This window comes from Ranitomeya imitator, chromosome 5 (genome assembly GCF_032444005.1).
Source record: "Ranitomeya imitator isolate aRanImi1 chromosome 5, aRanImi1.pri, whole genome shotgun sequence".
NCBI lineage: Eukaryota > Metazoa > Chordata > Amphibia > Anura > Dendrobatidae > Ranitomeya > Ranitomeya imitator.
The window spans coordinates 675,518,116-675,538,892 of NC_091286.1; the positions used below are offsets into that span (position 1 = coordinate 675,518,116).

The window sequence follows — 20,777 nt, forward strand, 5'->3', positions numbered from 1 at the left end:
CGTGAAAAATATATACATTTTTATTTCATACAAAAATATACAGCATGGACACAAAAAACCACAGAGAACAAATATTAAAAACATTTAAAATCGGTCAACCATGTGACCTACAAACATGTAACCTAGGCCTATAATAGGGCCAAACCCCCTGAATATCCACTCCCCAGGTAGTATATAGCAGCAACGCGGTATATAACACAGACCACGCAGTATATAACACTGGCCACATAATATATAGCACAGCCCATGCAGTATATAACACAGGCCACGTAATATATAGCATAGCCCACGCAGTACATAACACAGCCCACATAGTATGTAACACTGGCCAGGTAGTATATAGCAGCCACGCGGTATATAACACAGACCACGCAGTATATAACACTGGCCACGTAATATATAGCACAGCCCATGCAGTATATAACACAGGCCACGTAATATATAGCACAGCCCACGCAGTACATAACACTGGCCACATAGTTTGTAACACTGGCCAGGTAGTATATAGCAGCCACGTGGTATCAACAAAGCCCATGCAGTGCATATCACTGGCCACGTAATATATAGCATAGTCCATGCAGTATATAACACTGGCCACGTAATATATAGCATAGCCCACGCAGTACATAACACAGCCCACATAGTATGTAACCCTGGCCAGGTAGTATAGAGCAGCCACATGGTATATAACACAGCCCACGCAGTATATATATCTGGCCACGTAATATATAGCACAGCCGATGCAGTATATAACACTGGTCATGTAATATATAGCACAGCCCACGCAAAACATAACACAGCCCACATAGTATGTAACACTGGCCAGGTAGTATATAGCAGTATGGGCACCATATCCCTGTTAAAAAAAAAAAAATATTTATATACTTACCCGCTGGGATCCAATCCAGCAAAGCTCTGGCGATAAGCGCGGCTGCTGCTATCTTCCGTTCCCAGGATGCATTGCGAAATTACCCAGATGACTTAGCGGTCTCGCTAAGACTTAGCGGTCTTCTGGGTAATTTCGCAATGCATCTCTGGGAACGGAAGATGGCAGTGGCCGCGCGCGGCTCGGCGGACTACGGAAGGTGAGAATAGCAGGTTTTTTGTTTTTGTATTATTTTTAACATTACATCTTTTTACTATTGATGCTGCATAGGCAGCATCAATAGTAAAAAGTTGGGGACACACAGGGTTAATAGCAGCGGTAACGTAGTGCGTTACCCGCAGCATAAGTCGGTCCATTACCGCTGGCATTAACCCTGTGTGAGCGGTGACTTAATGTCGCGCCGGCTGGGCGCGACCAATCAGCGAAGTGGGATTTAAAGGGAGGGTGCCGTGATTTTAGTTTTTGTATTAATAATTATTGATTATATAATCAATTATTTTTAATACAAAAGTAAATGTACTACTTTAATACTTTTTTATTTATTCATTTTTACTTTTACCACTGGAGGCCGCCATTTTCATTAGTGTGGGTGTAAGTGTCTGGGCACGACACTTGCACTCCTCACTTACGGCAGCCATGGGCATAGGAGCCAACAGTCGGGCTCCGACCGCTCCTCCTGCCTCTCAGCTGTGACTTGGGCTGCTACGTCACAGCTGTGAGAGGAGATCGCGGCCATTTTGTTTTTTTCCTCTGTCATCGCACACACAGCTCAGTGCGTGCGATGACAGGAGCTGCCAGGGAGAAGCAGCTGTTGGGAGCGAGGTTCGGGGTGAGTATCTGCAGCCAGGAGCTGTGATTGCAGCCTGTACTTAGTATTACAGCACAGGCTGCAATCACTGCTCACTGCCGACCTGTTCAGAGCAGAGCAGGGAGATCGTCACACTGCTCTGCCCTGAACAGGACTCAGCACTTCCTGGGAGAGGACTGAAGGTAAGTACAGAGTTTTTATTTTCTTATGTATCTACCACTGCTACCTGTCCCTATATACCACTGCTACCAGCCCTTATATACCACTGCTACCTGCTCCTATATACCACTGCTACCAGCCCCTATATACCACTGCTACCTGCCCCTATATACCACTGCAACCTGCCCCTATATACCACTGCTACCTGCCCCTATATACCACTGCTACCTGCCCCTATATACCACTGCTACTAGCCCCTATATACCACTGCTACCTGCCCCTATATACCACTGCTACCTGCCCCTATATACCACTGCTACCTGCCCCTATATACCACTGCTACCTGCCCCTATATACCACTGCTACCTGCCCCTATATACCACTGCTACCTGCTCCTATATACCACTGCTACCTGTCCCTATATACCACTGCTACCAGCCCTTATATACCACTGCTACCTGCCCCTATATACCACTGCTACCAGGTCTTATATACCACTGCTACCAGCCCTTATATACCACTGCTACCTGCCCCTATATACCACTGCTACCTGCCCCTATATACCACTGCTACCTGCTCCTATATACCACTGCTACCAGCCCCTATATACCACTGCTACCTGCCCCTATATACCACTGCTACCTGCACCTATATACCACTGCTACCTGCCCCTATATACCACTGCTACCTGCCCCTATATACCACTGCTACTAGCCCCTATATACCACTGCTACCTGCCCCTATATACCACTGCTACCTGCCCCTATATACCACTGCTACCTGCCCCTATATACCACTGCTACCTGCCCCTATATACCACTGCTACATGCCCCTATATACCACTGCTACCTGCTCCTATATACCACTGCTACCTGTCCCTATATACCACTGCTACCAGCCCTTATATACCACTGCTACCTGCCCCTATATACCACTGCTACCTGCTCCTATATACCACTGCTACCTGTCCCTATATACCACTGCTACCAGCCCTTATATACCACTGCTACCTGCCCCTATATACCACTGCTACCTGCTCCTATATACCACTGCTACCTGCCCCTATATACCACTGCTACCTGCTCCTATATACCAGTGCTACCAGCCCCTATATACCACTGCTACCTGCCCCTATACCACTGCTACCTGCTCCTATATACCACTGCTACCTGCCTCTATATACCACTGCTACCAGCCCCTATATACCACTGCTACCTGCCCCTATATACCACTGCTACCTGCTCCTATATACCACTGCTACCAGCCCCTATATACCACTGCTACTAGCCCCTATATACCACTGCTCCTATATACCACTGCTACCAGCCCCTATATACCACTGCTACCTGCCCCTATATACCACTGCTACCAGCCCCTATATACCACTGCTACTAGCCCCTATATACCACTGCTCCCTGCTCCTATATACCACTGCTACCTGCTCCTATATACCACTGCTACCAGCCCCAATATACCACTGCTACCTGTCCCTATATACCACTGCTACCAGCCCCTATATACCACTGCTACTAGCCCCTATATACCACTGCTCCCTGCTCCTATATACCACTGCTACCTGCTCCTATATACCACTGCTACCAGCCCCTATATACCACTGCTACCTGCCCCTATATACCACTGCTACCAGCCCCTATATACCACTGCTCCCTGCTCCTATATACCACTGCTACCTGCTCCTATATACCACTGCTACCAGCCCCTATATACCACTGCTACCTGCCCCTATATACCACTGCTACCAGCCCCTATATACCACTGCTACCTGCCCCAATATACCACTGCTACCAGCCCCTATATACCACCTACCACTGCTACCAGCCTCTATATACCACCTACCACCGCTACCTGCCTCTGTATACCACTGCTACCTGCCTCTGTATACCACCCAACACTGCTGCCTGCCTCTATATACCATCTACCACTGCTGCCTGCCTCTGTATAGCACCGCTACCTGCCTCTGTATAGCACCGCTACCTGCCTCTGTATAGCACCGCTACCTGCCTCTGTATAGCACCGCTACCTGGTAGCCTCTGTATAGCACCGCTACCTGCCTCTGTATAGCACCGCTACCTGCCTCTGTATACCACCTACCACTGCTGCCTGCCTCTGTATACCACCTACCACTGCTGCCTGCCTCTATATACCATCTACCACTGCTGCCTGCCTCTATATACCATCTACCACTGCTGCCTGCCTCTATATACCATCTACCACTGCTGCCTCTGTCCTGTGTAGCTAATCTAGTCCTGTGTAGCTAATCTAGTCCTGTGTACAGTATCACACAAGATAGGATTAGATACACGGCGCAGCACAATATCACACAGGACAGGATTAGATACACGGCTCAGCAGTCAGTATCTAATCCTCTCCTATGCACTCCTCTCCCCCTTGCGTGTCTTTCCCCATTGTGGTTTATTATTTTTGTTGTGGGAGAGGAGGGAGTCGAGGATTATGCGTTCGGTATGGTATAAAAAAGATTAATAAAGGACTGTATTCTGGCCGAGTATTTACAATACATGTGAGATCTATGTGGCGGCATTATGGGTGATCTATATGGCGGTATGTGAGAACACTGGCGGTATTATGTGTGATCTATATGGCGGTATGTGAGAACACTGGCGGTATTATGTGTGATCTATATGGTGGTATTATGTGAGAACTGTATGACAGTATTTTGTGATCTATTTGATAGTATTGTGTGTGATCTATATGGCGGTATGTGAGAACACTGGCGGTATTATGTGTGATCTATATGGTGGTATGTGAGAACACTGGCGGTATTATGTGTGATCTATATGGTGGTATTATGTGAGAACTGTATGACAGTATTGTGTGATCTATTTGATAGTATTGTGTGTGATCTATATGGCGGTATTATGTGAGAACACTATGGCAGTATTATCTTCAGAAAGCGGACCCATTCTATGGTGGTCCTGGCTGAGCACCTGCACGCGGCTCTGGGGTAATAGAGGGCACAGCATGACCTCCAGTTAGGTGCAGTCAGGGGAAGGCTGGTGAGGTAGCTGAAGAGAGGGGTCTCATTTTTATTGTTACTATATGGCTACATTTCCTTCCCAGCGTCACCCCGTACTTCGCCTGTCGCCTCGCTTTCACACATTGCCAGGACAGGATGGAGAAGACAGGATCTGAGGAGGGGTTTGGGGTCTGCATGCAAAGTCTGGATCAGACCAGGCCATCAATCCGCAGAAATGTTTCCTGGATTTTTGTGGAGCAGACGGTCCATCCATGTGTATAAAAGACAGCGCTCTATGTACAATCCCTGGCTGCTCCGCGCACCGAACAGGGGGCCCCCATAGACCTGCACACTGCTCTCCTGAAATACTCTGTGCTGCTGTCACCCTGCTTCCTCCACCACATATCTCCCAGAATCCTTGCTGCCTGCCATCCTCGGTGAATGTCTACTTGTCAGTATAAGGCTGCCGTCACACTATCATTATTTGGTCAGTATTTTACATCAGTATTTGTAGCCAAAACCAGGAGAGGGTGATAAATGCAGAAGTGGTGTATATGTTTCTATTATACTTTTCCTCTATTTGTTCCACTCCTGGTTTTGGCTTACAAATACTGAGGTAAAATACTGACCAAATACTGATAGTGTGACGGCAGCCATACTCTGCAGTCACCAACAAAATGGCTGCTCACTGGGTTCCTGAATATCATCCTCTCTAATCCCTTAGCAAACACCCAGAAGGGGAGGAGAGGAGACATCACACACGTCAGCAGACTCCGCCCATAATTACAGCAGTGCAGTAATGTGAGCTATTTGTACACTAGGTTTTTCTGAAATTTCAGCAGCTGCTCCCCCTAGTGTTTAAAAGTGGAAATTCCAAAACTTTTCAAATTATTTTTCATATTTTACTAAATTATAAACAAATGATAATATTTTTTAAGAAAATGTAATCATTAATTCTTTACATTTTTACAATTTCTGAAAAAAAATTTTTTTTGATGGCACCTTCCCTTTAAATTCCATGCCAATGTCGCTGATTGGGCGCAACCAATCAGCGAACCGGGTTTTAAATCCCACGCCAATGTCGCTGATTGGGCGCGAGCAATCAGCGAAGCGGGATTTATGTCCCGTGCCAATGTCGCTGATTGGTCGCGCGTGCCGGCTGGGCGCGACCAATCTGCGAAGCGGAATTTAAAACCCGCGGCAATGTCGCTGATTGGTTGCGCGGTGCCTTGCGGTCTCGCAAGCTGATTACGTAGTGGTCTCGCGAGACCGCCACATCATCATCTCGCGAGATCGCAATGCATGGAGCGGTCACCGGAACGCCACGAGCAGCGTGAAAGGCTTGTTGTGGATCCGAGGGGCCGATAGACGGTGAGCATACAATGATTTTTTAAATTATTTTTAACATTAGATCTTTTCACTATTGATGCTGCATACGCAGCATCAATAGTAAAAAGTTGGTCACACAGGTTTAATAGCAGCGTTAATGGAGTGCGTTACACCGCGGCATAACGCGGTGTAATGTAGCCATTAACCCTGTGTGAGGAACGGGCACTGACTGCGGGGAGTAAGGAGCGGCCATTTTTCCGCCGGACTGTGCCGGTCGCTGATTGGTCGTGGCTGTTTTGCCACGACTAATGAATATCTGTGACAGAAAGACAGATAGACAGACAGACGGAAGTGACCCTTAGACAATTATCTAGTAGATGCCCTCCACTTTCCTCTTATCCTGCTAATCCCTAAATATCCTTTTTTTACCACATTTCCTGAGACATTCCGTTTGAATGAAGTCTAAAATGTAACATCATAGGAGGATGGGGCCACTTCACTGCAGCATCTACCACCCTTCCTCATACAGGACATATCAAGGTGTGGCGCTGCAGTTACTTACTACAGTTTCTTGCATGGCCGCCTTCTGAAGATGTCAGGAATCTACAGTGATAGATGCTGTGGGAGATGTAAGTGCAGCACCGGCACTTTGCTTCTAGGTCCTCTGCTGCATCATTTATGACACAAGATGTCATCAGGGAGCAGAGATAGAAGCAGTGAGTGACTTCATCGCTGCCATGCAGCTTCTAGCAGCGCTCTCAAACAAATCATCAACAAGTGGTGATGATCGAAGCAATGAGTGACACCACCGCCACCGCCTGATGATGATTCATTTGAGGACAGTGATATAAGCTGTGGAGAGGTGCTGGTGCAATGTCTGCTTCTCCATCTGCTCCCTGCTAATAATTCATTTACAGGCAGTACTAGAAGCTGTGAGATGTCCTGTTCCAGGAGGGGCGATGAACGTAGTGAGTGCAGCCCCAGCCTCCTTATACTCCCGGAAAATACACGGCGAGACTGTTCTCTGATGGAGATTGGAGGGTTCCACTGCACGGCACTCGCTGAACATGGGACACTGAGCACAAGGATATTCAAACATAACGTGCATTCTTCAAGGACCCTGAAATCCACTCCTGATGAATCTTTAATAGGGGAAATACGTAGAATGAATAGTGTGCTTATTCCAGATAAGTAATATGGACTCTTCTACTTTTGGTTTATGTATGTCATTTGCACATTACATGTCAGGTGTGAGGCAGTGACCCCTGTTACAGCTAGGGGCTGTAAGGAGTTGGAACACAAGAAGAGTCCGGGGGCGGTTACCTTCTCTGCTCCGTGCCTGGAACCATTGAGCTACTTTGGACAAGAATGCTCCTGTCAAAGAGAGGGGGAGCTATGTAGAAGAATTACTTGTACTAAGCCCCCAAACTGAGGAGCCCAAGCAAGAAGCCCCCAGAGTTTCTGATGGGGACAAGGAAGAGGATGAATCATCTAAGCAGACATCTGCTAGCGGCAAAGCTAAGAAGAAGAAGAAAAAGAAGAGGCCAGCAGTTGTCGATGAAGTAGAGGAGGCATATCTCCACCTGACTGATGAACAACTCCTCGACCATTTAGTTTGGCAGTATGTGCAAGGAGAAAGGCAGAAGGAGATGCGAGAATTGCAGGAATCTGTCTCCCCTCAAAAGAGCAAAGAGAAGTACGAAGAGTCCTCACCCATGGAATGGCGATCTTTAAGAGAGGGGGAATGTAAGGAGGTGGAACACAAGAAGAGTCCGGGGGCGGTTACCTTCTCTGCTCTGTGCCTGGAACCATTGAGCTCTGCTATAGGTTCCCTGGGGGGCAGACTTGGAGACTGGGGCAGGAAGGAAGCCGGGCAGAGAGTGGGAAAGGCACGAGCACAAGTGGCAGAGAAGCATGTGCAGCGGTCAGGGCAGGATGCAGCTGCGCTCCGGGGAGGAGAGAAGGCTCCCGGTCAGAGGACAAATGCAGGGAGATTGCCCAGAAAGACTGCATCTTGTGGATACATGAAAGCAGACTCTGCTGTGACTGGAGAGGGGCGCCTTGACACCCGTTCAGAGACAGTGACCGTGCAGAGATTATGACCCCTGTTACCCACGGTATCAGTGCAGAGCCCCTGATTCCTGTTAAGAGACTTAATAATAGACTGAGCATTGTTTTCCTGGGATAGGCTGTTCTGCAAAAGCCAAAGACTCAGAGCCTGTGCATATCACATTAACTCCCGAAACCCCAGCCAGCGGGCTCCTAGAGACTATTCAGCCCACAGACAACAGAGGGACGACAAGTGCCGCTGTTTCTCAGCGCCTACGCTGGAGAACATGACCCTTCAAGCAAGTCCTCATCAGACTGATAAGTGTTCTTTTCCTGAAGAAATCCTGCTTACTTCTATTACACTGTTTGACTCCCATATTTTGCACCGTTATCTTTTCAGTTCATTTTCTACTCTTTCTCCATGCGAGGAGAATGTTGTCCCTGTTAATAAATTCCCCCCAACAGTTGGTCTGCCTGTTCCGTGGTGACATACTCAACCCTGCACCCTATTACAGGGGCACTGTTTGTTCTCACCAGGATGCGCACAGAGGCATAGTGAGGCTATGAGGGGGCGTTCTAGCTGTGATTACAATTGTTAAAAGTCCTGTAGTATGGAGAGTTAAGTCTGAGGAGTCTCAGGTGTGTTAAGGCCAGAGTGAGGTCTGACAACCCACAGAATACACAGTGGTGCTCCTGTCCACGATGACTGATCATGGGTGTGGACAGGTCTTGTGCCCGGAGGTGAACCGGAGGTAGACTGTCCTGTGACCAGAGTAAGAACTGGCGGGTGCCACAGCTGCAGACAGGAGGATGTCAAGGTCTGTGTACAGCTATGAGTAGAGACTGTGATACAGCGGTGCAGGACACCCATGGAACTAGTCAGAGGAGGACTAGCATGTGTAGTGACTGCAATCTAAAGGATGCTGTTATGAACTGGTGTGAATTGAACACTGAAGTCATATGCATTGAAGTTATGTGCTTGGAACTTTTCTATGTGAAGATAACGCATTAAAGAGAATTTTATGTTTGAACTTTGTGGGTCACTGCCTCTTCACTGCTACTGATGCCTTACATATGGTGGAAAGAATGCGGGCCATATGAATTAAGGTATACCCCAGAGAGTGCTGCAGATCATTGTTTAACCCCTTTACCCCCAAGGGTGGTTTGCACGTTAATGACCGGGCCAATTTTTACAATTCTGACCACTGTCCCTTTATGAGGTTATAACTCTGGAACGCTTCAATGGATCCTGGTGATTCTGACATTGTTTTCTCGTGACATATTGTACTTCATGACAATGGTAAAAATTCTTTGATAGTACCTGCGTTTATTTGTGAAAAAAACGGAAATTTGGCGAAAATTATGAAAATTTCGCAATTTTCCAACTTTGAATTTTTATGCAATTAAATCACAGAGATATGTCACACAAAATACTTAATAAGTAACATTTTCCACATGTCTACTTTACATCAGCACAATTTTGGAACCAAAATTTTTTTTTGTTAGGGAGTTATAAGGGTTAAAAGTTGACCAGCAATTTCTCATTTCTACAACACCATTTTTTTTTAGGGACCACATCTCATTTGAAGTCATTTTGAGGGGTCTATATGATAGAAAATACCCAAGTGTGACACCATTCTAAAATCTACACCCCTCAAGGTGCTCAAAACCATATTCAAGAAGTTTATTAACCCTTCTGGTGCTTCACAGGAATTTTTTGAATGTTTAAATAAAAATGAACATTTCACTTTTTTTCACAAAAAATTTAATTCAGCTCCAATTTGTTTTATTTTACCAAGGGTAACAGGAGAAAATGGACCCCAAACATTGTTGTACAATTTGTCCTGAGTATGCCAATACCCCACATGTGGGGGTAAACCACTGTTTGGGCGCATGGCAGAGCTCGGAAGCGAAGGAGTGCCATTTGACTTTTCAATGCAAAATTGACTGGAATTGAGATGGGACGCCATGTTTCGTTTGGAGAGCCCCTGATGTGGCTAAACATTGAAACCCCCCACAAGTGACACCATTTTGGAAAGTAGACCCCCTAAGGAACTTATCTAGAGGTGTGGTGAGCACTTTGACCCACCAAGTGCTTCACAGAAGTTTATAATGTAGAACCGTAAAAATAAAAAATCATATTTTTTCACAAAAATTATCTTTTCGCCCCAATTTTTTATTTTCCCAAGGGTAAGAGAAGAAATTGGAACCCAAAAGTTGTTGTACAATTTGTCCTGAGTACGCTGATAGCCCATATGTGGGGGTAAACCACTGTTTGGGCGGATGGTAGAGCTCGGAAGGGAAGGAGCGCCGTTTGACTTTTCAATGCAAAATTGACAGGAATTGAGATGGGACGCCATGTTGCGTTTGAAGAGCCACTGATGTGCCTAAACATTGAAACCCCCCACAAGTGACACCATTTTGGAAAGTAGACCCCCTAAGGAACTTATCTAGAGGTGTGGTGAGCACTTTGACCCACCAAGTGCTTCACAGAAGTTTATAATGTAGAACCGTAAAAATAAAAAATCATATTTTTTCACAAAAATTATCTTTTCGCCCCAAATTTTTTTATTTTCCCAAGGGTAAGAGAAGAAATTGGACCCAAAAAGTTGTTGTACAATTTGTCCTGAGTACGCTGATACCCCATATGTGGGGGTAAACCACTGTTTGGGCGGATGGGAGAGCTCGGAAGGGAAGGAGCGCCGTTTGACTTTTCAAAGCAAAATTGACAGGAATTGAGATAGAACGCCATGTTGCGTTTGAAGAGCCACTGATGTGCCTAAACATTGAAACCCCCCACAAATGACACCATTTTGGAAAGTAGACCCCCTAAGGAACTTATCTAGAGGTGTGGTGAGCACTTTGACCCACCAAGTGCTTCACAGAAGTTTATAATGCAGAGCCGTAAAAATAAAACTAATTTTTTTCCCACAAAAATTATTTTTTTAGCCCCCAGTTTTGTTTTTTCCTGAGGGTAACAGGTGAAATTGGACCCCAAAATTTGTTGCCCAATTTGTCCTGAGTGCGATGATACACCATATGTGGGGGGAACCACTGTTTGGGCACATGGGAGGGCTCAGAAGGGAAGGAGTGCCATTTGAATGCAGACTTAGATGGAATGGTCTGCAGGTGTCACATTGCGTTTGCAGAGCCCCTAATGTACCTAAACAGTAGAAACCCCCCACAAGTGACACCATTTTGGAAAGTAGACCCCCTTAGGAACTTATCTAGATGTGTGCTGGGCGCTTTGACCCACCAAGGGCTTCACAGAAGTTTATAATGGAGAGCCGTAAAAATAAAACAAAAATTTTTTCCCACAAAAATTATTTTTTAGCCCCCAGTTTTGTATTTTCCCGAGGGTAACAGGAGAAATTCGACCCCACAATTTGTTGTCCAATTTGTCCTGAGTGCACTGATACCCCATATGTGGGGGGGGGAACCACTGTTTGGGCGCATGGGAGGGCTCGGAAGGGAAGGAGCTCCATTTGGAATGAGGACTTAGATGGAATGGTCTGCAGGTGTCACATTGCATTTGCAGAGCCCCTAATGTACCTAAACAGTAGAAACCTCCCACAAGTGACACCATTTTGGAAACTAGACCCCCTAAGGAACTCATCTAGATGTGTTGTGATAGCTTTGAACCCCCAAATGTTTCACTACAGTTTGTAACGCAGAGCCGTGAAAATTAAAAAAAAAAATCTTTCCCCCCAAAATTATTTTTTAGCCCCCAGTTTTGTATTTTCCCAAGGGTAAGAGGAGAAATTCGACCCCAAAAGTTGTTGTCCAATTTGTCCTGAGTACGCTGATACCCCGTATGTTGGGGGAAACCACCGTTTGAGCGCATGGCAGAGCTCAGAAGGGAAGGAGCGCCATTTGGAATGCAGACTTAGATGGAATGTTCTGCAGACGTCACATTGCGTTTGCAGAACCCCTAATGTACCTAAACAGTAGAAACCCCCCACAAGTGACCCCATATTGGAAACTAGACCCCCCAGGGAACTAATCTAGATGTGTTGTGAGAACTTTGAACCCCCAAGTGTTTCACTACAGTTTATAACGCAGAGCCGTGAAAATAAAAAATCTTTTTTTTTCCCACAAAAAATATGTTTTAGCCCCGAGTTTTGTATTTTCCCAAGGGTAACAGGAGAAATTGGACCCCAAAAGTTGTTGTCCTATTTGTCCTGAGTACGCTGATACCCCATATGTTGGGGTAAACCCCTGTTTGGGCACACGGGAGAGCTCGGAAGGGAAGAAGCACTGTTTTACTTTTTCAACGCAGAATTGGCTGGAATTGAGATCGGACGCCATGTCGCGTTTGGAGAGACCCTGATGTGCCTAAACAGTGGAAACCCCACAATTATAACTGAAACCCTAATCCAAACACATCCCTAACCCTAATCCCAACCCTATTCCCAACCGTAAATGTAATCTAAACCCTAACTGTAACTTTAGCCCCAACCCAAACTGTAGCCCTAGCCCTAACCCTAATCCTAACCCTAGCCCTAACCCTAGCCCTAGCCCTAACCCTAGCCCTAACCCTAACCCTAGCCCTAACCCTAGCCCTAACCCTAGCCCTAACCCTAGCCCTAACCCTAACCCTAGCCCTAACCCTAGCCCTAGCCCTAACCCTAACCCTAACCCTAGCCCTAACCCTAGCCCTAACCCTAACCCCAGCCCTAACCCTAGCCCTAGCCCTAACCCTAACCCTAACTCTATCCCTAGCCCTAATGGGAAAATGGAAATAAATACATTTTTTTAATTTTTCCCTAACTAAGGGGGTGATGAAGGTGGGTTGGATTTACTTTTATAGCGGGTTTTTTAGCAGATTTTTATGATTGGCAGCCGTCACACACTGAAAGACGCTTTTTATTGCAAAAAATATTTTTTGCGTTACCACATTTTGAGAGCTATAATTTTTCTATATTTTGGTCCACAGAGTCATGTGAGGTCTTGTTTTTTGCGGGACGAGTTGACGTTTTTATTGGTAACATTTTCGGGCACGTGACATTTTTTCATCGCTTTTTATTCCGATTTTTGTGAGGCAGAATGACCAAAAACCAGCTATTCATGAATATCTTTTGGGGGAGGCGTTTATACCCTTCTGCGTTTGGTAAAATTGATAAAGCAGTTTTATTCTTCGGGTCAGTACAATTACAGCGACACCTCATTTATATCATTTTTTTATGTTTTGGCGCTTTTATATGATAAAAACTATTTTATAGAAAAAATAATTATTTTGGCATCGCTTTATTCTCAGGACTATAACTTTTTTATTTTTTTGCTGATGATGATGTATGGTGGCTCGTTTTTTGCGGGACAAGATGATGTTTTCAGCGGTACCATGGTTATTTATATCTGTCTTTTTAATCGCGTGTTATTCCACTTTTTGTTCGGCAGTATAATAATAAAGCGTTGTTTTTTGCCTCGTTTTTTTTTTTTTTCTTACGGTGTTTACTGAAGGGGTTAACTAGTGGGCCAGTATTATAGGTCGGGCCGTTACGGACGCGGCAATACTAAATATGTGTACTTTTATTGTTTTTTTTTTTTAATTTAGATAAAGAAATGTATTTATGGGAATAATATTTTTTTTTTTTTTCATTATTTTGGAATATTTTTTTTTATTTTTTTTTACACATTTGAAAATTTTTTTTTTACTTTTTTACTTTGTCCCAGGGGGGGACATCACAGATCAGTGATCTGACAGTTTGCACAGCACTCTGTCAGATCACTGATCTGACATGCAGCGCTGCAGCCTTCACAGTGCCTGCTCTGAGCAGGCTCTGTGAAGCCACCTCCCTCCCTGCAGGACCCGGATCCGCGGCCATCTTGGATCCGGGGCTCGAGCAGGGAGGGAGGGAGGTAAGACCCTCGCAGCAACGCGATCACATCGCGTTGCTGCGGGGGGCTCAGGGAAGCCCGCAGGGAGCCCCCTCCCTGCGCGGTGCTTCCCTGCACCGCCGGCACATCGCGATCATCTTTGATCGCGGTGTGCCAGGGGTTAATGTGCCGGGGGCGGTCCGTGACCGCTCCTGGCACATAGTGCCGGATGTCAGCTGCGATAGGCAGCTGACACCTGGCCGCGATTGGCGGCGCTCCCCCCGTGAGCGCCGCCGATCGCGCTGGACGTACTATCCCGTCCATGGTCATAGGGGCCCACCCCACATGGACGGGATAGTACGTCCGATGTCAGAAAGGGGTTAAGGCTGCTGGAGAATTAAAGTAACTTTTGGAGCAGGTTGTGCTCAATCAGCAAAGGCTTTAGCAAGAGACGCTACAGTTTCAGCTGTCACAGCAAGAGGTTCTGCAGCAGGAAGAGCAGCAGTTGCAGCAGGACCTGCAGCAGCAGCAGCAAGAGTTGCTGCAGTAGAAACTAGCAGAGCTTCAGTATGTTAAAGAAGAGATCCCGAAAATGAGGGGCGATCAGCAGAGTCATGAAGAGACCCCAAAGGTAAGGGGCATTTATTGGGTGTACCAGTGGTCCTATGTAGAGTCTTGTTCTGCCAAGTCTCAGGCAAATGATTTGTTGCAGTTGGTGGAGGAATGGCTCCAGCCTGAGTTTTTTTCCCCATTCGAGATGGTGAGGGCTCTGCCGGCTGCCATGCCGCGTTGGGTCAGGCTAAGGGACCTAGGCACCCTGGAACTGCTGATAGAGTTGATTGAGCAGTATAAACTCTCTCAGGATTTTATACCAGAGCCCGGGCATGGGGCTAGTAACTGCTCGGTGACATCTGAGCCCATGGTCTGTGGGAACACTCGGCATGAGTCTATGTGTGCCCAGCCAGTATGTACCATCACTACTGGCACTGTTGGCAACAAACCACGATTGTGCCAGGTACTCATGAATGGGTGCTGAACAGAGGCTCTCCTGGACATGAAGAGTAAAGTGACTCTGGTCCATAGGTCCTTTGTTGCCGGAGACAACACCAAAGGACAGAAAGTGAAGGTGATGGGTACCCACGGAGAAATCCGGGAGTACCTGATCACGGAGATCAATTTTTCCACACCGTGTGGCGACTTTAAACAGGTGGTGGAAGTGGCAAACACCCTTCTATATGGGACTGTGTTGGGGACAGACTTGCCTCGCTTTTGGTCCATGTGGCGTAGACCAGGGTCAACCCTCTCACAGAAAATGTTTTACTGGGTGCAGAACCCAAAGATGTTGAGATAACTGCCTTAGGGGTCGCCACCTAGAGACAGAGTGTAATCCCGATAGGCTTCCCCTAGAGGTAGTGGCAGGAGAAACTGAAAATGTTGTTTTGGGTGTAGAACTCGAAGATGCTAAGATGTCTGCCATAGGGGTCGCCAATTTAGGGATAGAGTGTAATCCCAATAGGCTCCCCCTAGATGTTGTGGCAGTAGAGGTCATGGGGACCCATTGAACCCCAAGCTGGAGGTGTTCCCTAGTAAGTTTGGGACAGCTCAGATCCAGGGTTCCACATGGAGACACAGGTATAAGAAACGTGAAAATAGAAAGGGCACTGAGAAGAGTCGGAAGTGTATGGTAACAGAGGCGACTGGGGAAATGCAAACGCGGAACCCTCTGGCACCGGCCAAGGGTGGGGCCAGGGTCAGCGTATATTATCCAGATTGTTCGCTAGACAACAGTGTCGGGAGGCTCATGTTCGGGTGTGACGTAATACAGACATAAGCTCAGAATTGCCGGCGTGGTCCGTGGCATTTCAGCATGACATAGTCACTGGGGCACGGGTAAGGGTATGGAGTAAATGGTACCTAGGGCCCGAAGGCCAGTATTTAGGTGACAGAATGAGCTGCAGGGTTAGTGAACCCAAAATAAACAAGGTCAAGGCCAACCAAAATCAGCCAAAACCCATGCTAAAACATGAAAGTGAGCATGTTGTCAGTAACGGACACCTGGGTGGTGGGTTGAGCCATAAGGAAGTATGGAGGACAAACGCAAAGGGGAGGGATGCATGCACCGATTGATGGCTCTGGTCCCTACTTTGGTTTCTTAGTGTAGTGTAGGGTGGGGATGTTATAGGGCATGAAGATGCCCTGTCTCATGCCCATGTGTGGTGACAAGTGTTCAACCCCACATGTTTGAACATGGGAAGGGGATATGTGAGGTAGCGACCCCTATTACAGCTAGGGGGCACTGTTTGTTCTCAGGATGCACACAGAGGCATAGTGAGACCATGAGGGTGTGTTGTAGTCACAGGTGTCGCAGTGATTACAATTATTAAAAGCCCTGTAATATAGAGAGTTGAGTCTGAAGAGTCTCAGGTATGTCAGGGCCAGAGTGAGGCCTGACAACCCACAGCATACACAGTGGTGCTGCTGTCCATGATGACTGATCACGGATGTGGACAGGTCTTGTGCCAGAGGTGAACTGGAGGTAGACTGTCATGTGCCCGAAGGAAGTACTGCTGTGTGCAACAGCTGCAGACAGGAGGATGTCAAGGTCTGTGCACAGTTGTGAGTAGAGACTGTGATACAGTGGTGCAGTTCACCCACAAAACTAATCAGAGGAGGACTAGCGTGTGTAGTGACTGCAATCTAAAGGATGCTGTTATGAACTGGTGTGAATTGATTGCTGAAGTTATATGCATTGAAGTTATATGCTTGGAACCTTTTCTGTGTGAAGATACTGCATTAAAGAGAATTTTATGTTTGAACTTTGTGGGTCACTGCCTTTTCACTGCTACCGGTGTCTTACATAGGTTAGATGTCATGATGTCTCTATGACAATTCTTCTCCTGCTTTGCCATTACATATTCCTTCTTTTGCATATATCTGTATATGGACACTTTAGTCCTTGATTTATTTGGTGATATATAGGGAGAAATGTAGAGCATTTTATAATAAGGCTTATTACAAAAGTGGTAAGGATGTAAAGATAGATATTTAGGAAGGACATTTTAGGTGTCAGACCATCACTTTAAGTGAGGGAGCTGGTAAAGCATTTACTTCAGATGCTGGGTGCCAGGAGGGATACCAATGACAAGCTTTGCTGCCTTGACCAGAATTATTTAGATACAGGGTCAGGCAATGAACTGATTCATTGCCTGGGGTACAGGGAAGCCTAGCTACAAAGTAAAGCTTTCTTCCTTTAAACTGTAAACCTATATCCTTCACTTAATTAGAAGTAATGCACATTGCACGAGTATAGCACATTGCTAAAGAGAGTAAAACTAATCCCAAACTGTTCTTCAACTATATCAATAGTATAAAAATCAAAAGTGAAAGTGTAATCCTCTTAAAAAATTGTGAGGAAAGAATGGTTGTAGATGACGAGGAAATAGCTAATACGTTAAACACCTTCTTCTCCATGGTATTCATGGTGGAAAATGAAATGCTAGGTGAAATGCCAATCGACAAAGAAAACCCTATATTAACCCCTTCCAGACATCTGACGTACTATCCCGTCGATGTGGGGTGGGCCCCTATGACCACCGACGGGATAGTACGTCATACGCGATCGGCCGCGCTCACGGGGGGGAGCGCGGCCGATCGAGGCCGGGTGTCAGCTGCCTATCGCAGCTGACATCCGGCACTATGTGCCAGGAGCGGTCACGGACCGCTCCCGGCACATTAACCCCCGGCACACCGCGATCAAACATGATCGCGATGTGCTGGCGGTACAGGGAAGCATCGCGCAGGGAGGGGGCTCCCTGCGGGCTTCCCTGAGCCCCCCGCAGCAATGCGATGTGATCGCGTTGCTGCGAGGGTCTTACCTCCCTCCCTGCCTGCTCCAGACCCGGATCCAAGATGGCCGCGGCATCCGGGTCCTGCAGGGAGGGAGGTGGCTTCACAGAGCCTGCTCAGAGCAAGCGCTGTGAAGCCTGCAGTGCTCTGAGACAGATCGGTGATCTGACAGAGTGTTGTGCAAACTGTCAGATCATCGATCTGTGATGTCCCCACCTGGGACCAAGTAAAGAAGTTAAAAAAAAAATTTCCAAATGTGTAAAAAAAAAAAAAAAAATCCTAAATAATGAAAAAAAAAAAATATTATTCCCATAAATACATTTCTTTATCTAAATAAAAGAAAAAAACAAGAAAAGTACACATATTTAGTATCGCCGCGTCCGTAACGACCCGACCTATAAAACTGGCCCACTAGTTAACCCCTTCAGTAAACACCATAAGAAAAAAAACAAAACGTGGCAAAAAGCAACACTTTATTATCATACCGCCGAACAAAAAGTGGAGTAACACGCGATCAAAAAGAGAGATATAAATAACCATGGTACCGCTGAAAACGTCATCTTGTCCCGCAAAAAACGAGCCACCATACAGCATCATCAGCAAAAAATTTAAAAAGTTATAGTCCTGAGAATAAAGCGATGCAAAAATTATTATTTTTTCTATAAAATAGTTTTTATTGTATAAAAACGCCAAAACATAAAAAAATGATATAAATGAGGTATTGCTGTAATCGTACTGACCCGAAGAATAAAACTGCTTTATCCATTTTACCAAACGCGGAACGGTATAAACGCCTCCCCCAAAAGAAATTCATGAATAGCTGGTTTTTGGTCATTCTGCCTCACAAAAATCGGAATAAAAAGTGATCAAAAAATCTCATGTGCCCGAAAATGTAACCAATAAAAACGTCAACTCGTCCCGCAAAAAACAAGACCTCACATGACCCTGTGGACCAAAATATGGAAAAATTATAGCTCTCAAAATGTGGTAACGCAAAAAATATTTTTTGCAATAAAAAGCGTCTTTCAGTGTGTGACGGCTGCCAATCATAAAAATCCGCTTAAAAACCCGCTTTAAAAGTAAATCAAGCCCCCCTTCATCACCCCATTATTTAAGGAAAAAATAAAAAAATGTATTTATTTCCATTTTCCCATTAGGGTTAGGGCTAGGGCTAGGGTTAGGGCTAGGGTTAGGGTTAGGGCTAGGGTTAGGGCTAGGGTTATTGTTAGGGCTAGGGTTAGGGTTAGGGCTAGGGTTAGGGCTAGGGTTAGGGCTAGGGTTAGGTCTAGGGTTAGGGTTAGGGTTAGGGCTAGGGCTAGGGTTAGGGCTAGGGTTAAGGCTACAATTAGGGTTGGGGCTAAAGTTACGGTTAGGGTTTAGATTACATTTACGGTTGGGAATAGGGTTGGGATAAGGGTTAGGGGTGTGTCAGGGTTAGAGGTGTGGTTAGGGTTACTGTTGGGATTAGGGTTAGGGGTGTGTTTGGATTAGGGTTTCAGTTATAATTTGGGGGGTTTCCACTGTTTAGGCACATCAGGGGTTCTCCAAACGCGACATGGCGTCCGATCTCAATTCCAGCCAATTCTGCGTTGAAAAAGTTAAACAGTGCTCCTTCCCTTCCGAGCTCTCCCGTGTGCCCAAACAGGGGTTTACCCCAACATATGGGGTATCAGCGTACTCAGGACAAATTGGACAACAACATTTGGGTTCCAATTTCTCCTGTTACCCTTGGGAAAATACAAAACTGGGGGCTAAAAAATAATTTATGTGGGAAAATTTTTATTTTCACGGCTCTGCGTTATAAACTGTAGTGAAACACTTGGGGGCTCAAAGTTCTCACAACACATCTAGATAAGTTCATTGGGGGGTCTAGTTTCCAATATGGGGTCACTTGTGGGGGGTTTCTACTGTTTAGGTACATTAGGGGCTCTGCAAACGCAATGTGACGCCTGCAGACCATTCCCTCTAAGTCTGCATTCCAAATGGCGCTCCTTCCCTTCCGAGCCCTCCCATGCACCCTGTTATGACCTGGTGGTCAGGACAACAATGGACCTGGTGGTTAAGAGCACACGGAATGACCTGATAGTTACTGATAATAAAGGACGAGCTCTGGGACGTGGGAACTCTGCTGACCGCAATCCCTAATCCTATCAAACACACTAGAAATAGCCGTGGATTGCGCCTAACGCTCCCTATGCAACTCGGCACAGCCTAAGAAACTAGCTAGCCCTGAAGATAGAAAAATAAAGCCTACCTTGCCTCAGAGAAATTCCCCAAAGGAAAAGGCAGCCCCCCACATATAATGACTGTGATTAAAGATGAAAATACAAACACAGAGATGAAATAGATTAAGCAAAGTGAGGCCCGACTTACTGAACAGACCGAGGATAGGAAAGGTTACTTTGCGGTCAGCACAAAAACCTACAAAATGATCACGCAGAGGGCGCAAAAAGACCCTCCGCACCGACTCACGGTGCGGAGGCGCTCCCTCTGCGTCCCAGAGCTTCCAGCAAGCAAGACAACAATAATAATAGCAAGCTGAACAGAAAAATGGCAAACCAAAGAAATACAAGCTGGAACTTAGCTTCTGCTGGGAAGACAGGTCACTAGAACGATCCAGGAGAAAACTAGACCAATACTGGAACATTGACAGGTGGCCTGGAGCAAAGATCTAAGTGGAGTTAAATAGAGCAGCAGCTAACGCATTAACCTCGTCACCTGTGGAAGGAAACTCAGAAACACCCACCAGAGGAAGTCCATGGACAGAACCAGCCGAAGTACCATTCATGACCACAGGAGGGAGCCCGACAACAGAATTCACAACAGTACCCCCCCCCCCTTGAGGAGGGGTCACCGAACCCTCACCAGAGCCCCAAGGCCGACCAGGA

General features: G+C 46.2%; 1 protein-coding gene across 1 annotated transcript in view; it reads right to left on the reverse strand.

Moving 5' to 3' along the window:
- The window catches only part of LOC138638772 (cysteine-rich venom protein-like), a 66,092-nt gene that overhangs the window by 8,011 nt on the left and 37,304 nt on the right, over positions 1–20,777 (reverse strand). The gene's annotated exons all lie outside the window — the stretch shown is intronic.